Genomic DNA, 12,634 nt, shown 5'->3' on the forward strand with positions numbered 1-12,634 from the left:
ATATTAAAATCGACGATAACCCCAGAATATAGCCTTAGTTCATGGTAGCTAAAGGTACTAATTATATTTCTAATATTTATGACCACGTTTTATCTTGATTTACAGTGGATGGAGATTGACCAATTTATAATATTATTCTCAAAATATTCGTAAAGTCTATCCAAATTATTTCCATTTATCTATATAAAACAAGTTGTCTTGTCCCAATTTAATAGTGTAGTTCGTCAAATTTAGAACATCTAATGGCAGTTAATGCCTTATCGAAGTGCCCACACAATGGGGCCCGTGTCTTTTATTTTTCTCCCAAAATGTCCAAAAGAAAAACACAAAATCAAAAGAAACGCGAACAACATTTAGACCGTCCGTTGTGTAACGATATAAAATCATCGATGACTGTGTCTCCGTTACGAACTCGCAAAGGATTGAAAAAGATATAAACAAGCAACAGTCAACAAATAATCGCGGCCAGTCACTTCAATCTGCCCAATCCTTCTAAAACAAAACACACCAAAACGTTAACACAATTCACCACCCTTGTCCATCCATTTATTATCTTGATTTTTAATTACATAATACAGGTTAATCCCTATCCACATTTTTAATTGCATAATACAGGTTAATCCCTATCCACATATTAAACTCGAACATTATTGAAAGGTTACCGCCAAACGACCCTGGGCAATGTTTAGATGCAAGTCTGATAACGAGTTTTTAGACTAGCGATAAAAAGTTTCTGGTAATAATTAAAATATATTTGAGAATTCAAAGACAATATTCGACATTCATATTTGAATGTTGATTATGACAACCACGCCTTCCTGTGAGAATTATTTCAATAGGAAATACACCCCGCCACTGGTATACGAGGTAGAAAGACACCTCGCTTCAGGTAGACGAGGTAGAAATACACCCCGCTACAGGTAGACGAGGTAGAAATACACCCCGCTCAAGGTAGACGAGGTAGAAAGACACCTAACTTCAGGTAGACTAGGTAGAAATACACCCCGCTACAGGTAGAGGAGGTAGACATACACACCGCTACAGGTAGACGAGGTAGAATACACCCCGCTACAGGTAGACGAGGTATAAATACACCCCGCCACTGGTAGACGAGGTAGAAAGACACCCCACTCCAGGTAGACGAGGTAGAAATACACCCCGCTACAGGTAGACGAGGTAGAAATACACCCAACTACAGACAGAAATACACCCCGCCACTGGTAGACGAGGTAGAAATACATCCCGCTACAGGTAGACGAAGTAGAAATACATCCCGCTACAGGTAGACGAGGTAGAAAGACACCTCGCTTCAGGTAGACTAGGTAGAAATACATCCCACTACAGGTAGACGAGGTAGAAATACACCCCGCTACAGATAGAAATACACCACGCTACTGGCAGAAGAGGGAGAAATACACCCCGCTACAGGTAGACGAGGTAGAAATACACCCCGCCACGGGTAGATGAGGTAGAAATACACCCTGCTACAGGTAGACGTGGTTGACTAATATAATATCTTTATTACTTGTATATACCTAGTGCTTATAATATTACAGGAGAGAGTTATGGGTAATCTAGATAATATTACAGGAGAGAGATATGGGTAATCTAGATAATATTACAGGAGAGAGTTATGGGTAATCTGTATATAAAAAACGCTATTTTATTTAAGATAGTTATAGTTTATCATTCGAATGTTTATAATATATAAGTCGCAGTATTTCTAAAATAGTTAGTCTTTCCAGATGAAGACTTTACTCCACATAATTCACATTTAAATCTTAAATTTGTAACAGTTGACAAAGATACATGTCTGTTTCCCACGAGCAGTTACTATTGACAGTATATTGACTTGGCACTTTGACTTGAGAGGTGTGTGTACCAAGTGATCTGTTAATTGTTCAGAGATTTACTGTGTCTTCAGCAGGAAATTAGTGAGTGTGGTGTTTAAATACTTTCACAAGACGGGTTCATCCTGGGATTACATATTCATATATCAAGCAGACATCGGTCACAAGAGATTGATTTTAAGTAAACGTGAGTTTACCAAGGTATGAAACACCAAGTAACGATTACTTATAAATTCTTAAACAAAATAATAAAGATAACTAGGAAAAACAAAACATTGACTACGTTTAGTTCTCAAGACAGCCAGCCACACCCTACCCACACATCCATATCTATTGTCCACGTAAAACACAAGAGTTGAAATTCAACTTCTATCCGGACAAAATGTCTCGCCATTCCGTCTCGTAAATGACATTAACAGATCACAATTTCTATGGGAAAACAATCACTGGTTTTATTCTGAAAGCACGACGTTTCGACAAGTATCCCAATCGCTAAATACTACTGAAAGATTATCGTAAAACACAATCACATGTTAGTCTCATAATTAGCTTGTTGAGTCTGGATGAGAAGCTAAACTCTTTTCTAAAATACCGTTGGGATATTTTATTTGGATACCGCACTTCAATAGGAAGTAGTAATGGTTATATTTGAATTCTACTATATCTATGGTATTTCCGCTAATTTTTAAAATCTTATAGCCCTATCAGGCTATTCATAGGCCAGTGTTTTTGAGATTTTATTTTGGAAATTTCCTCGGGGAATTTATCTAGTAATAGGTATGAGGGTCATTCCATGTCAACTAGATCAGTGCTTGTCGGGTGACCTCGTCAGAATATTATGAAAAATATAAATGTTATAGTTTGTAGACTTATGTAAAGTTATAAGACTTTAGCATCAATATTGACTAAGATATGGCCGTTTGAATCGGGGAACCCAGTCACAAGTTTTGAAACTATTATTCTATGTTCTAGTTTTATATTTTCTAGTTAGACAATATTCTTCAAATTTGTAGTATTGTTGCTTATACATGTGTAGGCCTATATCAATGGTGAAAGGCCTATCTTTCATATTTTGATATCGTACTCCTTTTTTTTTTTATGAAATTAGAAGAGTAAATTGTGGTGGTTTTTTTTGTGTTTTTTTTTGTTTTTGGGGTTTTTTTTGGGTTTTTTTTTTGGTTTTTTTTTTAATTGATTATAATATTTTCATGATCATCATGAAACAAGACTTTCTAACAATTATCGCACACTGAATATCATCCAATCACATCCTGTAAGAGCAAGTTAAATTACTTAAATTCTAAATACAAGGATATTAACATTTGATAAACTATTAACATTTGATAAACTTAATACAAGGATATTAACATTTGATAAACTTAATACAAGTATATTAACATTTGATAAACTTAATACAAGTATATTAACATTTGATAAACTTAATAACGTCATAACAAATTTATAATTTGGTTTTCGAAAAGGGCTATGCACTATAGACGCCATATTTGCTTTACAAACATTAATTAATTGTGCATTAAAACGTAAAAAACGTCTATATTGTTGTTTCATTGATTACTCAAAAGCATTTGATTTTGTTCATCGCTCTAGTCTCTGGTACAAATTAATCTAAGAAAGGAATTGATGATACCGTTCACTGTATGATACCGGGTTAAATACCAAGGTGACTTATCTGATATTTTTAACTGTGATACCGGACTTTTTCAAGGTGAAATTTATCACCGCTACTTTTTACATTTTATATAAATGACGTTAAAGCCATTTTCCTTGCCCATCTATCTCCTTAGCATAATTAAATCTCTTCCTGTTAATGTAAGCCGATTATAAAACATATTTTCAGAAACATCAGAAGGTCTACAAAAACTATTCGATTTATTGAATGATTACACACTTAAATGGAATTTGACTGTAAATGTCTCTAAAACTAAAATTGTCGTTTTTATGAACGGAGGTAAATTAACAGGAAAAGATAAATGGCATTACAATGGTCTGAATATTGATACTGTCGATGAATTTAATTATCTAGGCCTGTTATTACACTTCAATGGTAAATTTCTAAAAACACAAAAGCATAGGGCTGACCAAGGTTGTAAAGCTTTATACGCTATTTTAAGAACACGTAACGAGAATTACTTTAACATTGAAACTAAAATCTCTATATTTGCCAATCCACACATAATTGTATGATTTATTATGAACTTGGTCGTTATCCACTATATATTATTAGAAAAGTTAGAATATTCAAATACTTTATTAAGTTAGCTTCAACTACAAATATATTGTTAAAATCATGTTTAAATGAGTTAATAAATAATAATTGTACATGGATTTTAAATATAAAACATGAATTGTATCAGTACTGTATTTTTAATTTTTCTCTTTAGTATTACGTACGTAAACCTATACATTTTAAATATATTAAAAATATTGCAAAAATTAGACTATCTGCACATAGTCTAAATATAGAAAGTGGTAGGTACAAAAATAAGGAAAGAAGAAAAAGAGTTTGTGATTTATATAATCTAGCACAGATTGGAGACGAAACACATCATATTCTAGTATGCCAACTATTTGACAATATGCACAAGCGCTATATAAAACCTTATTATTTTACAAATCCAAGTGTATATAAATTTATCCAGCTGTTATAAGTCAATAAATGCAAAGAATTGTGTAACCTTGGTTGATTTTTATATTATCGTTTACAAACACAGTCCAACATTTAATTTATTAACTAATTGGCTTTATTTAACATACATTGTTCATCTCTCTACATTGAATAAATGTGATAATTTGTAAATAATCTTGTAAATATCTGTATTATTTTGTATCTGATGAGTCGTATGACCAAAAGAATTAAAAAAAACCTTTGAACTTTGAACTTTGACTTCACATCGCTTCAATAACCTGTATTTTAATAGTTTTCTTGTAATCCCTTAATTATGTATACTTCCAACTCCATTAATTCAAGGGAGATAACATAACAAAGCTTATCACCTAAATTTAATTATCTTCTCGAAAGCAGTAACGTGGAAAGATTTAAAAGGTGTTATTTTTATTAGAAATATATACTTACATATTATTCCATTGTATAATGATTTATATTTTACAAGAAAACTATTCAAATAAAGAGTTATAGAAGCTATGCGTATTCATGAGCTTACTGTTACAGGTGGGGGTGGGGGTGATTTGGTGATAAACAGGGTAATGGAAGTGAGTTCCTTTCAAACGGACGAAAAGGATAAATATAATAAGATTTCCGTGTTTTTGATTATGGATGATAAATTAATGGTGTCCAATATTGATGTATAATTATTAAGTAGAAGTTTTTGTTTCATGATGATCAGGTAATTGTACGTATTAAAATCAATCTATTCAAATCGGCAAAATATGAAAGAAATCATAAGTTCTTATGGATGGTTACCATTTGAAATACAAGAAGTTTATAGCTTTTTTGCGGTGTGGATTGATTTTGAAAGCTAGTTTTCCAAGATACCAACAATGATATGACTTTGAAAACTAAATTTCCAGGAAACCTTTCAGTATGTCTGTTCTAAAAATATATATGAATAAATTTTGCATGTTACCAGTAACAACCTTTAATATACTGTAGTAAAATTCCTACATTGATTTAAAATAAGGCTGGGGGGGGGGGGACTTTTGGGACTTAATGCACGCTATACATAGTCGACAGTACTTGTTCGGATAATCTGATGGAGGATTATTAATCTACAAATTTGAAGAATATTGTCTAACTAGAAAATATAAAACTAGAACATAGAATAATAGTTTCAAAACTTGTGACTGGGTTCCCCGATTCAAACGGCCATATCTTAGTCAATATTGATGCTAAAGTCTTATAACTTTACATAAGTCTACAAATTAAAACATTTATATTTTTCATAATATTCTGACGAGGTCACCCGACAAATGTTTTGGAATTTGGTCCACTTGACATGGAATGACCATGAGCCCTATCAAGATTCAGAGAACTGTGTGTTTTTCTGGTACAAATATTACAGCTAGTAATACTGTTGAATATAATCCCTGAACACACCAGAATCACTGGATTATATAGCACAACGTTTCCACAAGTACAAATTATCTAAATGATAACGATAAGAGATCATGCTATATGTGTATGATCTATATAAATTGTGTTGTGTTTTTAATACTAATGAACACTATAAACATTCACAGTTAATGTCATCGAACATTCGAAATCCTAGAATCAAAGTTTATGAAATTTTGTTTTTAAATTTGGCGAGATTCTGAAGAAATTGTGTTCAAACTGTAGCATATTACACTGGTGAATATCTTGATAAGCCGTTAGTGGGTTAATGTGTCATTGCCTGCCAACCCATGTTTTTAATCAAGTAACATTTAGAAGAGTAATGGTGATGTACTCGACAACTTTAATTTATGAGCTATGTTTTTTTTTTTTTTCTTTCACCGTTTCGTTTAAGACTTGTTTGTTTTTCTCCATTAAATTGTTTCTGTTGGAGAATGTTAAATGACGAGTAACTTGATTGTTGGGTTACCGATGGAAGGATTAGTTGTAATTGAACCAACAAACAGAAGCCTGTCTTTCTTACTGTTCGCAAACACGGTAAGCCTGATGCACGAAATATTTCCAATGTCTTTGCACTAGCTTTTTAATTTGAACGACCAACAATGGTGAGAATGTCCACACGTTCCAAACAAGTTAACCACTAATTCTTGGCAAATAGACGACCAAATTACTGGCGTCTGCCAACTGACCTGGGCGTTCTAACCAACATTTCCAAAAGCTCTTGTACCACTGAAAAATTTCCTCTATTCGAACTCGTGTAGATTTACTACTTAAAAGTGTGAAGAACGGAGGCAGGCGAATGTTGTTATAGGTAGAACTATTTGAGAATATTGTACAAGGGTTATTATCGTGTGTGGTGCCGTGATAACCTAACAATTTTATCAAACCTTTGTTAGTTATTATCCATATATATCAAGTACCATACAACAATATATATCAAGTACCATACAACCATATATACCAAGTACCATACAACCATATATTTGCAATACGTACAAAGCATATTAGTAATGTTTACATGGTAATGTATGATATAGTTACCATTGAAAGATTATAATATAAGGGGGGTAACTCTGCTTTACGTGCTTCCAAAATCTAATATGAGCTGAGATACTGAGTTGATTCCATGAACAGTCTTCGATGATGAACAGACATTGATTTTAAACGAAATGAAATGAAAAGAAATGGGGTTTAACGTCATACTGTTCTGCTCCGAACTGGGCTAATGAAGACGAACATACGCCATACAGTGTGCTATGAGGGGAAATTTTGCCCGGACAGCGGCACTACGGCCTACTCTTATATCGAATTCCAACTGTCAAGGGATCTTTAACGTGCACGCCAATGTGCACACGGGACCTCGGTTTTTCGTTTCATCCGAATGACTAGACAACTGTCCTTGTCAGGCCCCCCATCCTGCATCACTGACAAGGGGGAACCACGCCGGGAAATCTGAATGTGAATAGATATATATATAGAGAGATAAGAATGTAATAGATCTAATAAAAATGTTCATTTGTATACTTTGTAATATTGGGCAATATAGCCTATACTCTTTTCGTCCTTCGTTCTTCAAGGTACGTGTTGACATAAATGCCTACAACATCCCCGTAGTTAAAAGTTGTGAATAGTTTTCTAATTGGTTACTGTAAAATTAGAGCTCTCTGATCTATCAACATCTTGTCTTCAATTATCGGCTTCAATCTGGGTAGTCATGTAATTGTTATCACCAAGATACGGTTCAGTTAAGATATTTTAAAGTCTTAAAACGACATATCAATAATTACAATCACTAGTTTACCCCTAAACACATAAATATCAATAAATTACGACGGGTGAATCTTGATTGAAAGATTGGTCACAGTTTGACCTTTGACCATTTAAAGTTGTGGACACAGTGGAATATAATTTATTACAGTGAATGGTCATTATTATTAAAGCTAAGAGTTAAACACCTAGCGTTTCATACAGTTGACAATATCGCTGCTGAATTCAATGGTTGTAAACTGGTTTGTTTGGATATAGCATACTGCTGTTATCTAATACATAATAACATCCGGGTCTGTCAACAGACATCATAATATCAATCACAGATTCATACGTTATATTGGCACATATAGGGACATTTTACACTACATGTCTAGACATCTTTGGCTTCTAGGGCGTTCACAAGACTCTACAAAATATTGAAGGAGATTAGAACTAGAAGTAATTATTGTGTAAATTCCATAGTTTTCTGACTTTCTCAATTAATGTCCTTAACGCAATTTGTGAAATGGTAATGCACAACGCTGTTATAAATATTTGGATGTATAAAAACGGTAAACATTGCGTGCCCTATTGTACTCGCCGTGATAACAAGCGACCCCGTGTCAGATTAATCAACCTAACCTTGTAACGAAAGTAGCATAATATGCTAATAACGGTCGAGCATTTCAAGGACACTGAGTTTTAAGCTAGCAAGCATCGATTCTATACTCGCTCTATTACAACAGCCTTCTACTTTACATAAACGACTAGGTGTTTAAGGTTAGCTAATTATTACCACTTACACAGGTATTGTATTTCTGTGGGCCCAATGTTCAGACCATCAAGAGAAATTTATTACCAAAATATATATATACTCTTCAAAAAATGTTGGGGATATTGAAATGCAAATACCTATGCAGGTTGTGATATGATAAATAGTCATGGACACTTGACCTGCTTTGAGAGTATGTTCACAGATGAAGAACTTATCGCCCCAACAGAACAACTGAGCTGCACGTGCGACACGCAATAGCGCAATAGGGTTGATGGAAACTGCAACGTGCCGGTTTATCCTATCCATGTTTGCTTTCCTATCGGTTCTTGCATAAGATTTACTGTTTAGCGTATCTTTGCTTTAGTGTGTTACGTTTAATTTGCAATGAGACGTCTTCAAAACGATGAACGTCTACGTGCTATTGGCATGCTTCAAATGGGTTTTACACAGCGAGCAGTAGCTAATATGCTTAATGTGTCACAGTCTGTGATCAGCAGACTGTGGAACAAACACACAATGCTGATGATAGACCTCGTTCAGGTCGTCCTAGAGCCACTACACAAGCCCAGGATCGATACATTCGTACACAGGTCCGGCGAATTCGAGGACAAACGGCCAATCAGCTTTCTGTAAACTTGTACTAAGTTACAGGAATTCGAGTTACACCCCAAACGATTAGAAATCGGCTACATGCAGCCATTTGCATGCGCGACGACCGCGTGTTGTGCCTCCATTAACTCGCCAGCACATAGCAAACAAACGTCAATGGTGTAGGCAGCGTAGAAATTGGGGTAATCGTCGATGGGCGCGTGTAATGTTCTCCGATGAGTCCAGATTTACTCTGGATTTCACCGATAGACGTGCTCGCGTTTGCAGGCGTGTAAATGAGCGTCATGCTAACGTTAACGTCAGACAGCCTGACAAGATTCGGGCGTGGGTCTGTTATGGTGTGGGGAGGAATCACCATGACTGGCAGAACGGACTTGCATAATGTTCAAGGAAGGGTCACTGGTGTGAACTACCGTGGCCACATCCTGGCACCGATTGTTCTGGCCTTTGCTCAACGTGCAGGTTGATGTTTCATCTTTCAAGATAATAATGCCCGTGCCCACCGCGCTCGTGTCGTGAATGACTACCTCAAGCGTCACTATATTGTCGATATGCCTTGACCAGCCATGAGTCCTGACCTTTCGACTATTGAGCATATCTGGGACATGATCGGGAGACGTGTTCGTCGACGTCAACGTCAACCTACAACACTGCAAGAATAGCTGTGGCACTGCAAGAGGAGTTGGTCAGACTGTCCCAAATCGTGATTGGACGGTTGATTAGGAGCATGCCACGACGAATTGCTGAATATCCGAGGATTGGTAGAGCAATTACTCATTATTAAGACAAAAATCAAAAACGTCCATTATCACTTTTGACGGTGTATCTCTTTGCGAGTGAAATGGGGCCGTCAGATAAGCCGCCCATATGAACTGTTTATGTTCATGTGTAGGCAATGGGCCTGTTATTAACATACACTGGTTACCTCTAATAAAAACAGCAGTGTATTTCCGCAGTTTTGTATTGTTTCTCAATATCCTCTACTTTTTTTATATATGCGAAAATGAAATGAAAATATTGACGTTTTATGTCGTCCATACAACTAGTGAAAGCTGTCAGTACAGAACGACGTATGAAACCATTCCATCATGTCAGTGAGACAGATTGTACGATAGTTGGGTCATGTCAATGGGACAGATTGTACGATAGTTGGGTCATGTCAATGAGACAGATTGTACGATAGTTGGGTCATGTCAATGAGACAGATTGTACGATAGTTGGGTCATGTCAATGAGACACATTGTACGATAGTTGAGTCATGTCAATGAGACGGATTGTACGATAGTTGGGTCATGTCAATGAGACAGATTGTACGATAGTTGGGTCATGTCAATGAGACACATTGTACGATAGTTGGGTCATGTCAATGAGACACATTGTACGATAGTTGAGTCATGTCAATGAGACACATTGTACACATGTACTGTTATGTCATCGTCGGTCCACCATATTTAGATATTAATGGTATTGACGTGTTTATCCAGTCTTGAACAGAATATTAAAAAACCTTTAAAAATCTACAACTTTAGTCGCAGTTTGCTCATATTAAAAATTACTAAAAAATATTTTGGCATAAATTCTACAGTTATGTATATTTCAAAATACTTTCTTATAGTTATATCAGAATAATTAATTAATCTCATTGTATGGATATTTTTATGGCATGTATGATCCGGACTATAGATGTTTACGTTCGTCTTTCCCACCTTTCTGACCATGCTTAGGCCTTTGTAATTTCTCGGTTTTGTTTTACCAGATTCATCATAATATATAGAACCAACAACCTTTTCCTGTGTTATGCTGTGTTCAAGGTATGTCTGAATTTGCGTATAAAGCCTGGTTGAGGTGCTGACATTGTTTCGACAAGCAGTTCGACGTGTAAACCCACAGACGGTATCGCCACTGCTGTCAACAAAACAGTACACACCATAGCTTGAACATTAGTTGATTATTGAGAAACATCAATAGAATAATGACCGCCAACGGTTTTTTTTTTTATTTTTTTATAAACAATATTTTATTCAGGATGTCTGAATGGGATTGGGGAACAGGCTTAGCCTATGTAAAACCCCTCTCCCTAGATAATATACATACATAGTATTAAAACAAAGGAACAAAATGGGTGTATATACACAGTTAAAATGACAAGAGAGAGAGAGAGAGAAATGGGGTTTAACGTCCACTCGACACAAACTAGGTCATTTCGGGACTAACATGGTTTAATTTTATTTCAATAATTCGCTTGCGCGTAGGGGTCTTTAGCAGTGGGAGGAAACCGGAGGACCCGGAGAAAACCCACGAGGTTGGACAGGCGACCCTACACCTTGCCACGTACAACCGGGGATTCGAAACCACGCCAGTCGACTCAATGACAGACTTTATGATACAGCGCGCGCACGCTAACCATTCAGCCATCCAACCCCTCCTTAAAATTACAAGCACATACATATATAAGTGTAAATACATATATAATGAGATGGATGGGTCGAAATGAATATGAACTTGTTGGTTCTAGATTAATTATTATTATTATTATTATTACAGCATATTTATAGTGCACCCTTTCATATAACATGTTCAGGGGCACTTTACAAAGTGACAATGTAAATCACACATAAACAACAAGATTATGGGCATGTTAACGATTGTATACAGAGTCAGTTAAAAGCCTGATTAAATAAATGTGTTTTAAGTTGTTTTTTAAAAGAATACAGAGATGTACAACATCTTAAATTAAAAGTAGATTATTCCATAAAACAGGTGCTTGATAACTAAAAGAGCGCTGACCATAGGAGACTAGTTGAACAGTTTTGGGCTTTAAAAGTAGTTTATCTGATGTACGTAATGTTCGGGTTCGGCCAGGTGTATAAAGTTCTAAAAGATCTGAGAGGTAAACAGGAGCTAAATTATTTAAACATTTAAAAGTAAGTAATAAAATCTTAAAATCAATTCGATATTTAACAGGTAACCAGTGTAAATTATATAAAACAGGAGTTATGTGGTCACATTTCTTAGTTAAAGTAACAAGTCTAGCCGCAGTATTCTGTACTTTTTGTAATTTATCTATAAGCTTTAAAGGTAAACCAACTAAAAATGAATTAAAGTTATCTAATCGAGAAGTGACCAGAGAATTAACAAGTGACTTAGTGGCCTCTACAGTTACACATTTACGTATTTTATCTATATTTCTAATATTAAAATAGCACAATTTACAAATATTATTTACTTGAGCTCCCATAAGCATAAAACTATCAAAGATAGCGCCAATATTACGAGCAGAATAAGATGAAAATATATCACAATTACCAATTACAACAGGGGGGTTATCTTGTGCAGATTTACTTAATTGATGCCTTGAGCCTAATAACAAATATTCGGTTTTATCATCATTCAATTTTAGAAAGTTCTTTGACATCCATTTTCTAAATTGAAAGAAGATGGACAATTAGGTGTAAATGAAATATATAATTGAGTATCATCGGCATACAAATGAAAGCTGAGACCATATTTTCTGACAATATCTCCTAATGGTGACGTATAGAGGGTAAATAAAATCGGACC

This window comes from Patella vulgata, chromosome 9 (assembly GCF_932274485.2).
Source record: "Patella vulgata chromosome 9, xgPatVulg1.2, whole genome shotgun sequence".
NCBI lineage: Eukaryota > Metazoa > Mollusca > Gastropoda > Patellidae > Patella > Patella vulgata.